General features: G+C 38.5%; 1 pseudogene; it reads right to left on the bottom strand.

The window, feature by feature from the left end:
* Positions 1-6350: 6350 nt before the first annotated feature.
* LOC128637966 (carotenoid-cleaving dioxygenase, mitochondrial-like) overlaps positions 6351-11433 on the bottom strand; it is a 55910-nt pseudogene continuing 50827 nt past the window's right edge.

Raw genomic sequence — 11433 nt, 5'->3', positions numbered from 1 at the left:
TGTTTTTCTCGGGATGTGAGCTGATTGTATGAGCTAGCTGATGGTATTTAAACCAATGGTCAAGATGTGTTATGCCTAAATTAAGCAATTCTGCCTGTGTGCGCAATCTACCATTATCGAGTAATGTCTGAAAGGGTAGTAGTGTGTGTATGGAACATGTCGTATTTAGGTTGATATTTTTCTCACCGTCGGAGATGTGGTTCGCTAAAGTTGGTGTCTGTGGAGAAGGATTAGAAGAGAGCATGTTGTCTTTCTTGAGCATTCTGTCCCATTGTTTGAGTGTTTCAGTAGTGAGCCAAGAAGGTGTAAGTAACGTTTTTCGTTGTGATCCCGTCACCCAGCATATACTACCGAGATTGGTGTAACTGGCCATTTCTCTTTCTAGCGCTACCCATTCTTTATCATTTTCGTCCCTACACCAGTTAATAATGCATGTCAAGTGTACTGAAGATTTGTATAACGTTAAGTTTGGGACTCCCATTCCCCCCCTCTCCTTAGGCATGTACATCGTCTTCATTGATACTCTAATCATGTGTTTAGACCAGATGAAGGTATTGATGGTGTTTTGTAAGGATTGCATATATTGTTCAGGTATGGGAATAGGTAGTGCCTGTAGCAAATACAGTATCTTTGGGAGTATCATCATCTTTATGGCGCTAATTCAGCCTAACCATGACATAGATTTATATGTCCAGTCTTGGAGTTCCTGCTTAACTCTTTGTTGTAATGGGAGAAAATTTAAGGAGAATAGTTTGTCTTTATCGTTAGGGACTTGTATCCCCAGATACCTAATAGAGGTAGTTTTGTGTTTATATGAAAATGTTTGCTGTATATACTGTATGGTATTTTGGGTGTTGTTGAAGCTGAGGAATTCCGATTTAGATTCATTAATTTTGAAATTTGACACATTGCTATACCTAGAGAATTCTGTGGAAAGGGCCGTCAAGGATCGTAATGGGTTTGTGAGTGTTAACATAACATCATCGGCATATAATGCCATTTTGTACTCTCTGTTATGTATAGTGATACCCGAAATATTAGGATTCTGTCTTATATTTGTTGCTAATGCTTCCATGGCCATCACAAAGAGAATAGGTGATAATGGGCATCCCTGGCGTGTGCCATTCGATATATTTATTGGTGAGGACAATGTATCATTTAAGCGTATTTTAGCTGTGGGGTGCCTATATAGGGCAAAAATTTTCTCAATTATAAGGGGACCAAAACCGAATTTATACAGGGTAGCCTTTAAAAAATCCCAATTTAGCCTGTCAAAGGCTTTTTCCGCGTCTATGGACAAAAATATTGTAGGAATATTCATCTTAGAGGTGTAATCAATAAGATTAATTATTTTAATAGTGTTATCTCTGGCTTCTCGGTGAGATGTAAATCCTGCTTGATTAGTGTTGATTATTAAAGGGAGTATTCTATTCATTCGTGCAGCTATTATTTTTGCGAATAATTTTGTATCTACATTAAGCAATGAGATTGGCCTAAAATTGGCTGGAGTGGTAGGGGGTTTCCCGGGCTTGGGAAGTACTGTTATATGCGCTTCTACCATATTTTGGGGAAAAGGGTTGTCTTTATTTATTTTATTAAAGAGGGACAAGAGATTGGGAGTCAAGATGTCCTGAAAGGATTGGTAATAGCGAGCTGAGAACCCATCTGGGCCTGGACTCTTTCCCCCTTTCAGGTTTTTAATGGCTTGAAGTATCTCCGTTTTAGAGATAGGGGCATCTAGTTCTTTTTTCTGCTCATCAGTTAATGTTGGAAGTCTAGTGTTGTCTAGATATGTGGAAACACTGGGTCCTAGACCTGCTTGTGAGGTTGGATTATTTAGGTTGTACAATTTGTTATAATATTCCCGAAATCGTGCAATGATTTCCGGGGTAGTATAAATTTTGTGTGTCTTGGAAGTGTGTAGTTCGTGAATATGGGATTTGAGTTTCTTGGCCTTCAGGTATCTAGCTAACATTTTCCCTGCCCTATTCCCCTCATAGAAGAATCTTTGCCTATATTTTTGAGCTGTAGTCTGTTGTTCCTGGGCTAATAATTCTTTAAGTTTATATCTACTTCTTGCAGTCTTTTGAGAGTGTGAGGCTCTGAAGGTTTCCTTTTGTGTTGTATGTCTAGGTTAGAGAGCTGTGTGGTCAGGTCGGTGTAATGTTGTCTTTCTATCCTCTGTTTTTGGGCTTTATATTTTATAAATTCTCCTCTTATATAACATTTATGTGTTTCTCATAATGTTATTTCATCGACTTCTGCAGTATTGTTTATGTCAAAGAAGACTTTAAGAGTCTTATCTAAGCTCTCTTTTCTCTCTTCAGAATCTAACAAGGAGTCGTCCAGTCTCCATTGAAACTCAGAGTTCCTAGTGTTGGGCCAACATAATTGCAGGGTCATTGCAGAATGGTCTGACCATGCAGTTGGTTTTATCATAGAATTTTTGGAGAGTGATAGGCCTTTTTGGTTGATGAAAAAATAGTCTAGCCGTGTGTGGGTCCGATAGGGGGTCGAGAAAAAGGTATAATCATGCTTTTCACCATGAAAATACTGCCAGGTGTCAAAAAGGTTATGTTCTCTTAACCTTCCATAAAAATCTAGCTGTTTTGAGGGACACTCCAGTTTTGGGATTTGAACTATCTAATGTTGGTTGGATTGGGAAGTTAAAATCACCTCCCAATATGAGTACTCCCCTAGAGAAGTCTAGTATCTTTTGAAACATAAGTTTGAAAAAGGCAGTTTGTTTGTTATTTGGCACATATATATTTATAAGTGTCACTGGGCTTCCATATAGGAGCCCAAAGATCCCTAAAAACCTACTTTCTCTGTCTTTAGATGTTTGAATGTGCTGGAAAGCAGTATTCTTATCTATAAGGATGCTAACCCCTCTTTTTTTTTGCGTGTATGAGTTATGGTATTGTTGTGTGAAATATTGACCATGGTACTTGGGCTCCCTATGTCTTTTGTAGTGTGTTTCCTGCAAGAAAAGGATATTTGCCTTACGCTTATGCAAGTCTGATAGCGCTGCTGCACGTTTTTGTGGTGAATTTAATCCTTTTACATTCTGGGATATAATATTAAGGTTATGCGCCATGTTATTTGTCATGAGAGCAATAGGGGAATGTGAGAGCATATAAAATATTCAGTTCTATGGGGCTACATAGGAGGGGTGTGTAATTAGGGTGGACCTTTTAAAGGCGTCCTGTAGATTTTATCGCCCACATGAACATTATACCAAAACCTGAACTATGTTCAGCAGAAAGAATTGTTCCCTTTAAAACTAGGGATGTAATTGTACAGTATTTAACATCAATGTTTACAGAACAAACTAATAGTATAACAATGAAAACAGTAACAGGTAAAATTCGAACAATCATTCTCCAAAATTCAAAATTAGAAAATTAGAAAATAGAAAATAATAACACAATACTTAGGGGTCATATATAGGGTGACCTTTGAGTAAAAATATCATTTATACCTAAGGCTTTTACTGGTGCTTTAAGATAGCTATGCAACGTGTATGAGGAACACAAATAAGCATTATAAAGATGCAAATAAAGGTGAGGCCTTATTTTTACCTCCAGCAGTAGGGCCTAAATATTATCAAATATAGAGTCTGCAAATATATATAAATCATCAGATAACACAGATTCATGTATATAGTTACGAGTTCTCAGGCTCCGATTCAGAGTCTTCTTCATCCAAAGGGGTTTGAGTTATATTTTTAGATAGTCTCTGTTCTCTCGGAACCCCTTGTGTATTGGGTGTTGTTTTCTCTCTTTTCTTGCGTGAAGAGACAATGTCCCATGACTTTTCTTGTGGTTTTCCTTGTGGTCTCGGCTTTTCTTTATCCGCATTTTTGTGTGTTACATCCATAACAGGAGGGTCTAAGTCCAGCAACCTGCAAAATTGTTCCACTTCCAATGGGCTAGAGCAAAAGATTCTTTTATTGTTGTGGAGAACCAGCAGCTGGAACGGAAATCCCCATCTATAAGGGATTTTTTTATTTCTCAGGAGTGTGGTTAAAGGTGATAATTCCTTCCTTCTCTGTAAAGTCCTTACGGCCAGGTCAGCATAAAACTGTATGACGACCCCTCTAAACCTAACTGGTTGCTTCTTTCTGGAGGCGGCCATGATGTTCTCCTTTTCCAGAAATATTTTGAATTTTATTATAATGTCTCGTGGGGGAGCAGTGTCTGGGGGTTTCGGTCTGAGGGCTCTGTGTGCCCGAACCCACTGTATGCTAGCGGCATTGGAGTCGTTTAACAGATGTGTGAACAAGGCAGGTAGGTACACAGGTAGGTATTTTGGGAGAACTGATTCAGGGACCCCTCTTAGCCTGATATTTTTCCTCCTTCCCCTGTTCTCAAGGTCCTCCAATTTATCTTGTAGGGATGTAATCAATTCCGCCTTCTGTCCGACTGTGTCTTGTATGGCTGTGAGATCTTCTCTCGTGATATCCCCCTGATCCTCCAATGCTTCTACCCTGAAGCCTAGGGTGTGCATATCCTGCTTAAGCTCTTGCAATTCCTCCCTTATATAGGTTCTGACTACTTTAGCTATATCTTGTGTTGATGCAAGAGAGGATAAAATGTGTGATGGTATTGAAGTTTGACTGGTGTCCATGGTTTCTGGAACATAGTGGGGGAAGTCGCTTGGAGAAGATGGCGTGCTAGGGGTTACTAGGCGCTTTTGTGCTTTCTGTTCAGCGTTAAAAAATGCACTGACAGACTGGCTTTTATTTAAGGGAGTGCGGGAGCTTTTGGAAGGTTTAATGTTCCTTTTTGTAGCCATCCTCACATGTATTTCTGTATTAAGCTCAGGCCCAGATAGTACCAAGTCCCTTAGTTCCGTTATGCCCACTGCGTTATTAAGAGTTCTTGTGGGTATGTAAAAGTGGAGCTCTAGTTAGGAGATTTATTCCTCTGCCCTGTTGTGGGTACTGCTGTATCCCCGCTCTTAACAAACTTATGTCCGCTTTGTGATGTTTATATCAATAAACTCGTTGCGCCCCCAGCGCCATTTCTCATGTGAGACCTGATTGTAGCTGCAGAACCTATCCCCTCCAACTTTATCCCCACAACGAGTGGTTACTTCTATGTGTCTCTATGCTCACCCATTAAGAAGTTAATCCTCTCATTTGTACCTCCTTGCCGCTTTGCCGGGTCTGTTGTGGCGCAGCTCCTATCTTTTCAGCTATGCTGCATGGCCGCTGCTGTGTTCTGCTACGGCCTCCATACTTAAGTTGTGCACTACGGATCTGAAAACGGAGGGTACTGTTAGAATTCTTAAGGCATCCGGTGCACGATCCAGTAGCTCGCAGCTCTCTATGCCTTCATTAGACCCGTATGGATCTTTCTATCTCTGGTCCCCTTCACAGAGCTCAGGGCTTAAGCAGCCATTTTAGCTGCGGCCGGCTCCACCCCCCATGTTATCTAATTTTTTTATAGTATGTGTAATCATTTTTAATAATTATTATTAATTTGTTTTTATATTTGATAAAACTCATTCCTAGGGTGTAACACTAAAATGAAGGAAGAATTGCAATCAACTAAAAATATGTAAAAGAAAATAAAAACATAAATGCACTTTCATGCTTAAAGTGATTGTAAAGTTCAATGAAAAAGTGCCCAGTATCTAAACATAATCTTAAAAACAAGGGCACTTTAATTCATTAAACTTTACAATGAAGCTTCTTTTTAAAAATACTTACCTTTGCTTTATGGAAAACAGACCGGCGATTCTTCGCCCGCATCTCCTGCTGTAGTTTGCAGATCGATGACAAATCCGGCTTCCTCCAATCGTTGAGTACCCCACGAGCTGGATGCCAAAGCAGGCACGCAATTGGAGGAAGCCGGATTCGTCCTCGATATGCTAACTACTGCAGGAGATGCGGGCTGAGGATCTCCGGTCTGTTTTCCATAAAGGTAAGTACAATGCTTCATTGTTTAGTTTAATGAATTAAAATGCCCCTGTTTTTTAAGGTTTTTTTTAGATACCGGGCACTTATTCATTAAACTTTACAATCACTTTAATAATGCAACAGAAACCTTTTGCTCCTTTCTACTTTTTTCATTTTACTTTTTCAACATATTTAAGGTCTTTCTTTTCCACTTGCTGGTTTTAGTATAAATGGGCTTCTTACTTTCTTTATATTCCTTATTTTCTTTTTATGCAGGTAAATAAACCTGTACAAGTCTTTTAGGATATCAAGACAAACTTTGAGCACACCGGCATTGTTCCCATTGAATATAACTTGTTGACATTATTATTGTCCATGAACCATCATTATTGTCTGCTCAGACAAGGTGCAGTATGAGTCGTTTATTTGCTGGTTTTCTGGTTTTGCTTCTGCTGTGATAGATCACATTAGGGCTAAATGGTGATTTCTGTTTAGTTCCAGAACCATATTATGGTTTATTTGGTACAAAAACTCCATGGAATCCATAAGGCATGTGTACAGGAACCTCAGCCCTGCCAATCTCTGTAAAGGTTCTGGCATCCAAAATAAGCAGGAACGTACTTTTGTCCTGATATACAATTGGGACAGTTTAGAAATACATCTTTAACCAGCATCATATAAATAGTAATTGAGGGTAAGGCATCTACTTATCAAGCCATCAACTTACTTGCATTCAACGGCACCAATACGCTCGCCTAAGATCGCCTAACATCATATACGTTCTCCAAAATTATCAAAAAAGCTGTCAAAAAGCCGCGCACCAAGTACGGTGCGATGAGCAGCGGACTGTTGTTAACTAACAGTCATCGATCTCGCTGCTCTTCGGCTTTTTTACAGCTTTATTGGTACCCTGTCACTAAACACCTACACTATACTATACTGTTTACCCCCTATACCGCCGCTCCCGGACCCTGCCTTAACTCTAATAAATGTATTAACCCCTAAACCGCCCCTCACAGACCCTGCCGCAACTAAATAAAGTGTTTAACCCCTAAACCGCCCCTCCCGGAGCCCACCGCTACCTACATTAAACTTATTAACCCCTAATCTGCCCCCCTACACCGCCGCCACCTACATTAAACTTATTAACCCCTAATCTGCCCCCCCTACACCGCCGCTACATACATTATACTTATTAACCACTAATCTGCCCCCCCTACACCCACCTACATTTATTAACCCCTAATCTGCCGCCCCCAACGTCGCCGCCACTATACTTAAGTCTAACCCTAACCCTAACACCCCCTAACTTAAATATAATTTAAATAAATCTAAATAAATATTACTATCATTAAATAAATTATTCCTATTTAAAACTAAATACTTACCTGTAAAATAAACCCTAAGATAGCTACAATATAACTAATAGTTACATTGTAGCTATCTTAGGGTTTATTTTTATTTTACAGGCAACTTTGTATTTATTTTAACTAGGTACAATAGTTATTAAATAGTTATTAACTATTTAATAACTTCCTAGTTAAAATAAATACAAATAAACCTGTAAAATAAAACCTAACCGAAGTTACAATTACACCTAACACTACACTATAATTAAATAAATTCCCTAAACTAAATACAATTAAATAAAATTAAAAAGTACAAAAAAAACACACTAAATTACAGAAAATAAAAAACAAATTACAAGTTTTTTAAACTAATTACACCTAATCTAATCCCCCTAACAAAAAAGCCTCCCAAAATAAAAAAGCCCTACCCTACACTAAATTACAAATAGCCCTTAAAAGGCATGGCATTGCCCCAAAGTAATCAGCTCTTTTACCTGTAAAAAAAAATTACAACCCCACCCCCAACATTAAAACCCACCACCCACACAACCAACCCTACTCTAAAACCCATCCAATACCCCCTTAAAAAACCTAACACTAACCCCTTGAAGATCACCCTACCTTGAGAAGTCTTCACCCAACCGGGCCGAAGTCCTCAACGAAGCCGGCAGAAGTGATCCTCCAGATGGGCATAAGTGGTCCTCCAGACGGGCAGAAGTGGTCCTCCAGACAGGCAGAAGTCTTCATCCAGACGGCATCTTCTATCTTCATCCATCCAGCGAGGAGCAGGTCCATCTTCAAGACATCCGACACGGAGCATCCTCTTCATCCGGAGTCTTCTTCAACAATGATGGGTCCTTTAAGTGACATTATCCAAGATGGCATCCCTTCAATTCCGATTGGTTGATAGAATTCTATCAGCCAATCGGAATTAAGGTAGGAAAAATTGCAACAGCCAATAGGATTGAGCTTGCATTCTATTGGCTGATTGGAACAGCCAATAGAATGCAAGCTCAATCCTATTGGCTGATTGCATCAGCCAATAGGATTTTTCCTACCTTAATTCCGATTGGCTGATAGAATTCTATTAGCCAATTGGAATTGAAGGGACGCCATCTTGGAAGACGTCACTTAAAGGACCCGTCATTGTTGAAGAAGACTCCAGATGAAGAGGATGCTCCGTGTCGGATGTCTTGAAGATGGACCCGCTCTGCGCCGGATAGATGAAGATAGAAGATGCCGTCTGGATGAAGACTTCTGCCCGTCTGGAGGACCACTTCTGCCCATCTGGAGGACCACTTCTGCCAGCTTCGCTGAGGACTTCGGCCCGGTTGGGTGAATACTTCTCAAGGTAGGGTGATCTTCAAAGGGTTAGTGTTAGGTTTTTTTAAGGGGGAATTGGGTGGGTTTTAGAGTAGGGTTGGTTGTGTGGGTTTAAAACTTGTCATTTGTTTTTATTTTCTGTAATTTAATGTTTTTTTATGTACTTTAGATAATTTTATTTAATTGTTTTTAGTTTAGGGAATTTATTTAATTATAGTGTAGTGTTAGGTGTAATTGTAACTTAGGTTAGGTTTTATTTTACAGGTATATTTGTACTTATTTTAACTAGGAAGTTATTAAATAGTTAATAACTATTTAATAACTATTGTACCTAGTTAAAATAAATACAAAGTTGCCTGTAAAATAAAAATAAACCATAAGATAGCTACAATGTAACTATTAGTTATATTGTAGCTATCTTAGGGTTTATTTTACAGGTAAGTATATAGTTTTAAATAGGAATAATTTATTTAATGATAGTAATATTTATTTAGATTTATTTAAATTATATTTAAGTTAGGGGGTGTTAGGGTTAGGGTTAGACTTAGGTTTAGGGGTTAATAAATTTAATATAATGGCGGCGACGTTGGGGGCGGCAGATTAGGGGTTAATAAATGTAGGTAGGTGGCGGCGGTGTAGGGGGGGCAGATTAGGGGTTAATAAGTATAATGTAGGTGGCGGTGGCGGTTTAGGGGTTAATACGTTTATTTAGTTGAGGCAGGGTCCAGGAGCGGCTGGATAGGGGTTAATAACTTTTATTTAGGTGGCAGCGGTGTCAGGGTGGCAGATTAGGGGTTAATAAGTATAATGTAGCTGGCAGTGGTGTAGGGGGGGCAGATTAGGGGTGTTTAGACTCGGGGTACATGTTAGGGTGTTAGGTGTAAACGTTCCCATAGGAATCAATGGGAAATTGTGCAGCAGCGAACAGAAGCTTTCGCTGCTTTCAGACTCCCATTGATTCCTATGACAAATCCGCCGCCTCCAGGGCAGCGGATTGAAAACCAGGTAAGCTGGGCCGGAATAGTGCCGAGCGTACCTGGTAGTTATTTGATAACTAGCAAAAGTAGTCAGATTGTGCCGAACTTGCATTCGGAACATCTGTAATGACATAAGCATCGATCTGTGACAGACTGAGTCTGGCGGATCGTATGTTACGTCACAGATTTTTACTTTTGCCGGTTTGTAGGGTTTGATAACTAAGGGGAATCAGGCTTGCCAAAAATACGCTGCGGAATTCCAGCGTATTTGCAATTGACGGCTTGATAAATAGATACCTAAGCGTTCATGTTTGGTCACCTAATGAATTAGTAAAATTTTCCTTTACAGAAGTGTAAGGTCTCTTAATTGTAAATTAAAGTGACAGTAAGGTCAAAATTAAACCGCCATGATTCAGATAGGACATGCAATTTTAAACAACTTTCCGATTTACTTTTATCATCATATTAGCTTTTTTTCTCATGGTATTCTTTGTTGAAAGCTAAACCTAGGTAGGCTCATATGCTGATTTCTAAAACCCTTGAAGCCTGCCTGTTATCTCAGTGCATTTTACAGTTTTTCCCAGTTTTGCACACTGCTAGTTCATGTCTGCCATATAGATAACATTGTGCTCACTCCCATGGAGTTATTTATGATTCAGCACTAATTGGCTAAAATGCAAGTCTGTCAAAATAACTGAAATAAGGGGGCAGTCTGCAGAGGCTTAGATACAAGGTAATCACAGAGGTAAATAGTATATTAATATAACAGTGTTGGTTATGCAAAACTGGGGAATGGATAATAAAGGGATAATCTATATTTTTAAAAAATACACATTTTCAAGTAGTCTGTCCCTTACACTACCTACAAAAAGAAACAATTAAGTAGCTTCAGAACAATATATATCAGTATAAACTAGAACATAAAACTGACATTTTAAATTATATATCAAAAATGTATAATAAGGCAAAGCAAAAATACAATGCTCTGCACAGCTATAGCAACTTAATCCAATTTTCCAATTATACATACTGTATGTATATATATATATATATATATATATATATATATATATATATATATATATATATATATATATATATAAAAAACAGCTGCCAGGGTGCCAGTGGTTGAATATAACTGATAAAGGACGGCACTCACTGGTCTTTCCAAAGTGTACTTTAATAGAAAAAAGTGACGTTTCGGGGACACACTCCCTTTCCTCAAACAAAGGAAGGGGAGTATGTCCCCGAAACGTCACTTTTTTTCTATTAAAGTACACTTTGGAAAGACCAGTTAGTGCCGTGCTTTATCAGATTATATATATATATATATATATATATATATATATATATATATATATATATATATATATATATATATCATTCAAAGAAAAAGAAGATTAAGTGGTTTAAAATAAAACCACAGCAAGACAGCATCCAGATATGCTGGATAAAGTGAATATTGTGGTTTAAAAAGCATTAGATACAAAATACACAAACAATTCAAAATACAGGGAGTGCAGAATTATTAGGCAAATTAGTATTTTGACCACATCATCCTCTTTATGCATGTTGTCTTACTCCAAGCTGTATAGGCTCGAAAGCCTACTACCAATTAAGCATATTAGGTGATGTGCATCTCTGTAATGAGAAGGGGTGTGGTCTAATGACATCAACACCCTATATCAGGTGTGCATAATTATTAGGCAACTTCCTTTCCTTTGGCAAAATGGGTCAAAAGAAGGACTTGACAGGCTCAGAAAAGTCAAAAATATTGAGATATCTTGCAGAGGGATGCAGCACTCTTAAAATTGCAAAGCTTCTGAAGCGTGATCATCGAACAATCAAGCGTTTCATTCAAAATAGTCAACAGGGTCGC

This window comes from Bombina bombina, chromosome 8 (assembly GCF_027579735.1).
Source record: "Bombina bombina isolate aBomBom1 chromosome 8, aBomBom1.pri, whole genome shotgun sequence".
Taxonomy (NCBI): domain Eukaryota; kingdom Metazoa; phylum Chordata; class Amphibia; order Anura; family Bombinatoridae; genus Bombina; species Bombina bombina.
Note: the sequence above shows the minus strand (reverse complement) of the source record. Positions and strands in the feature narration are given on the sequence as shown.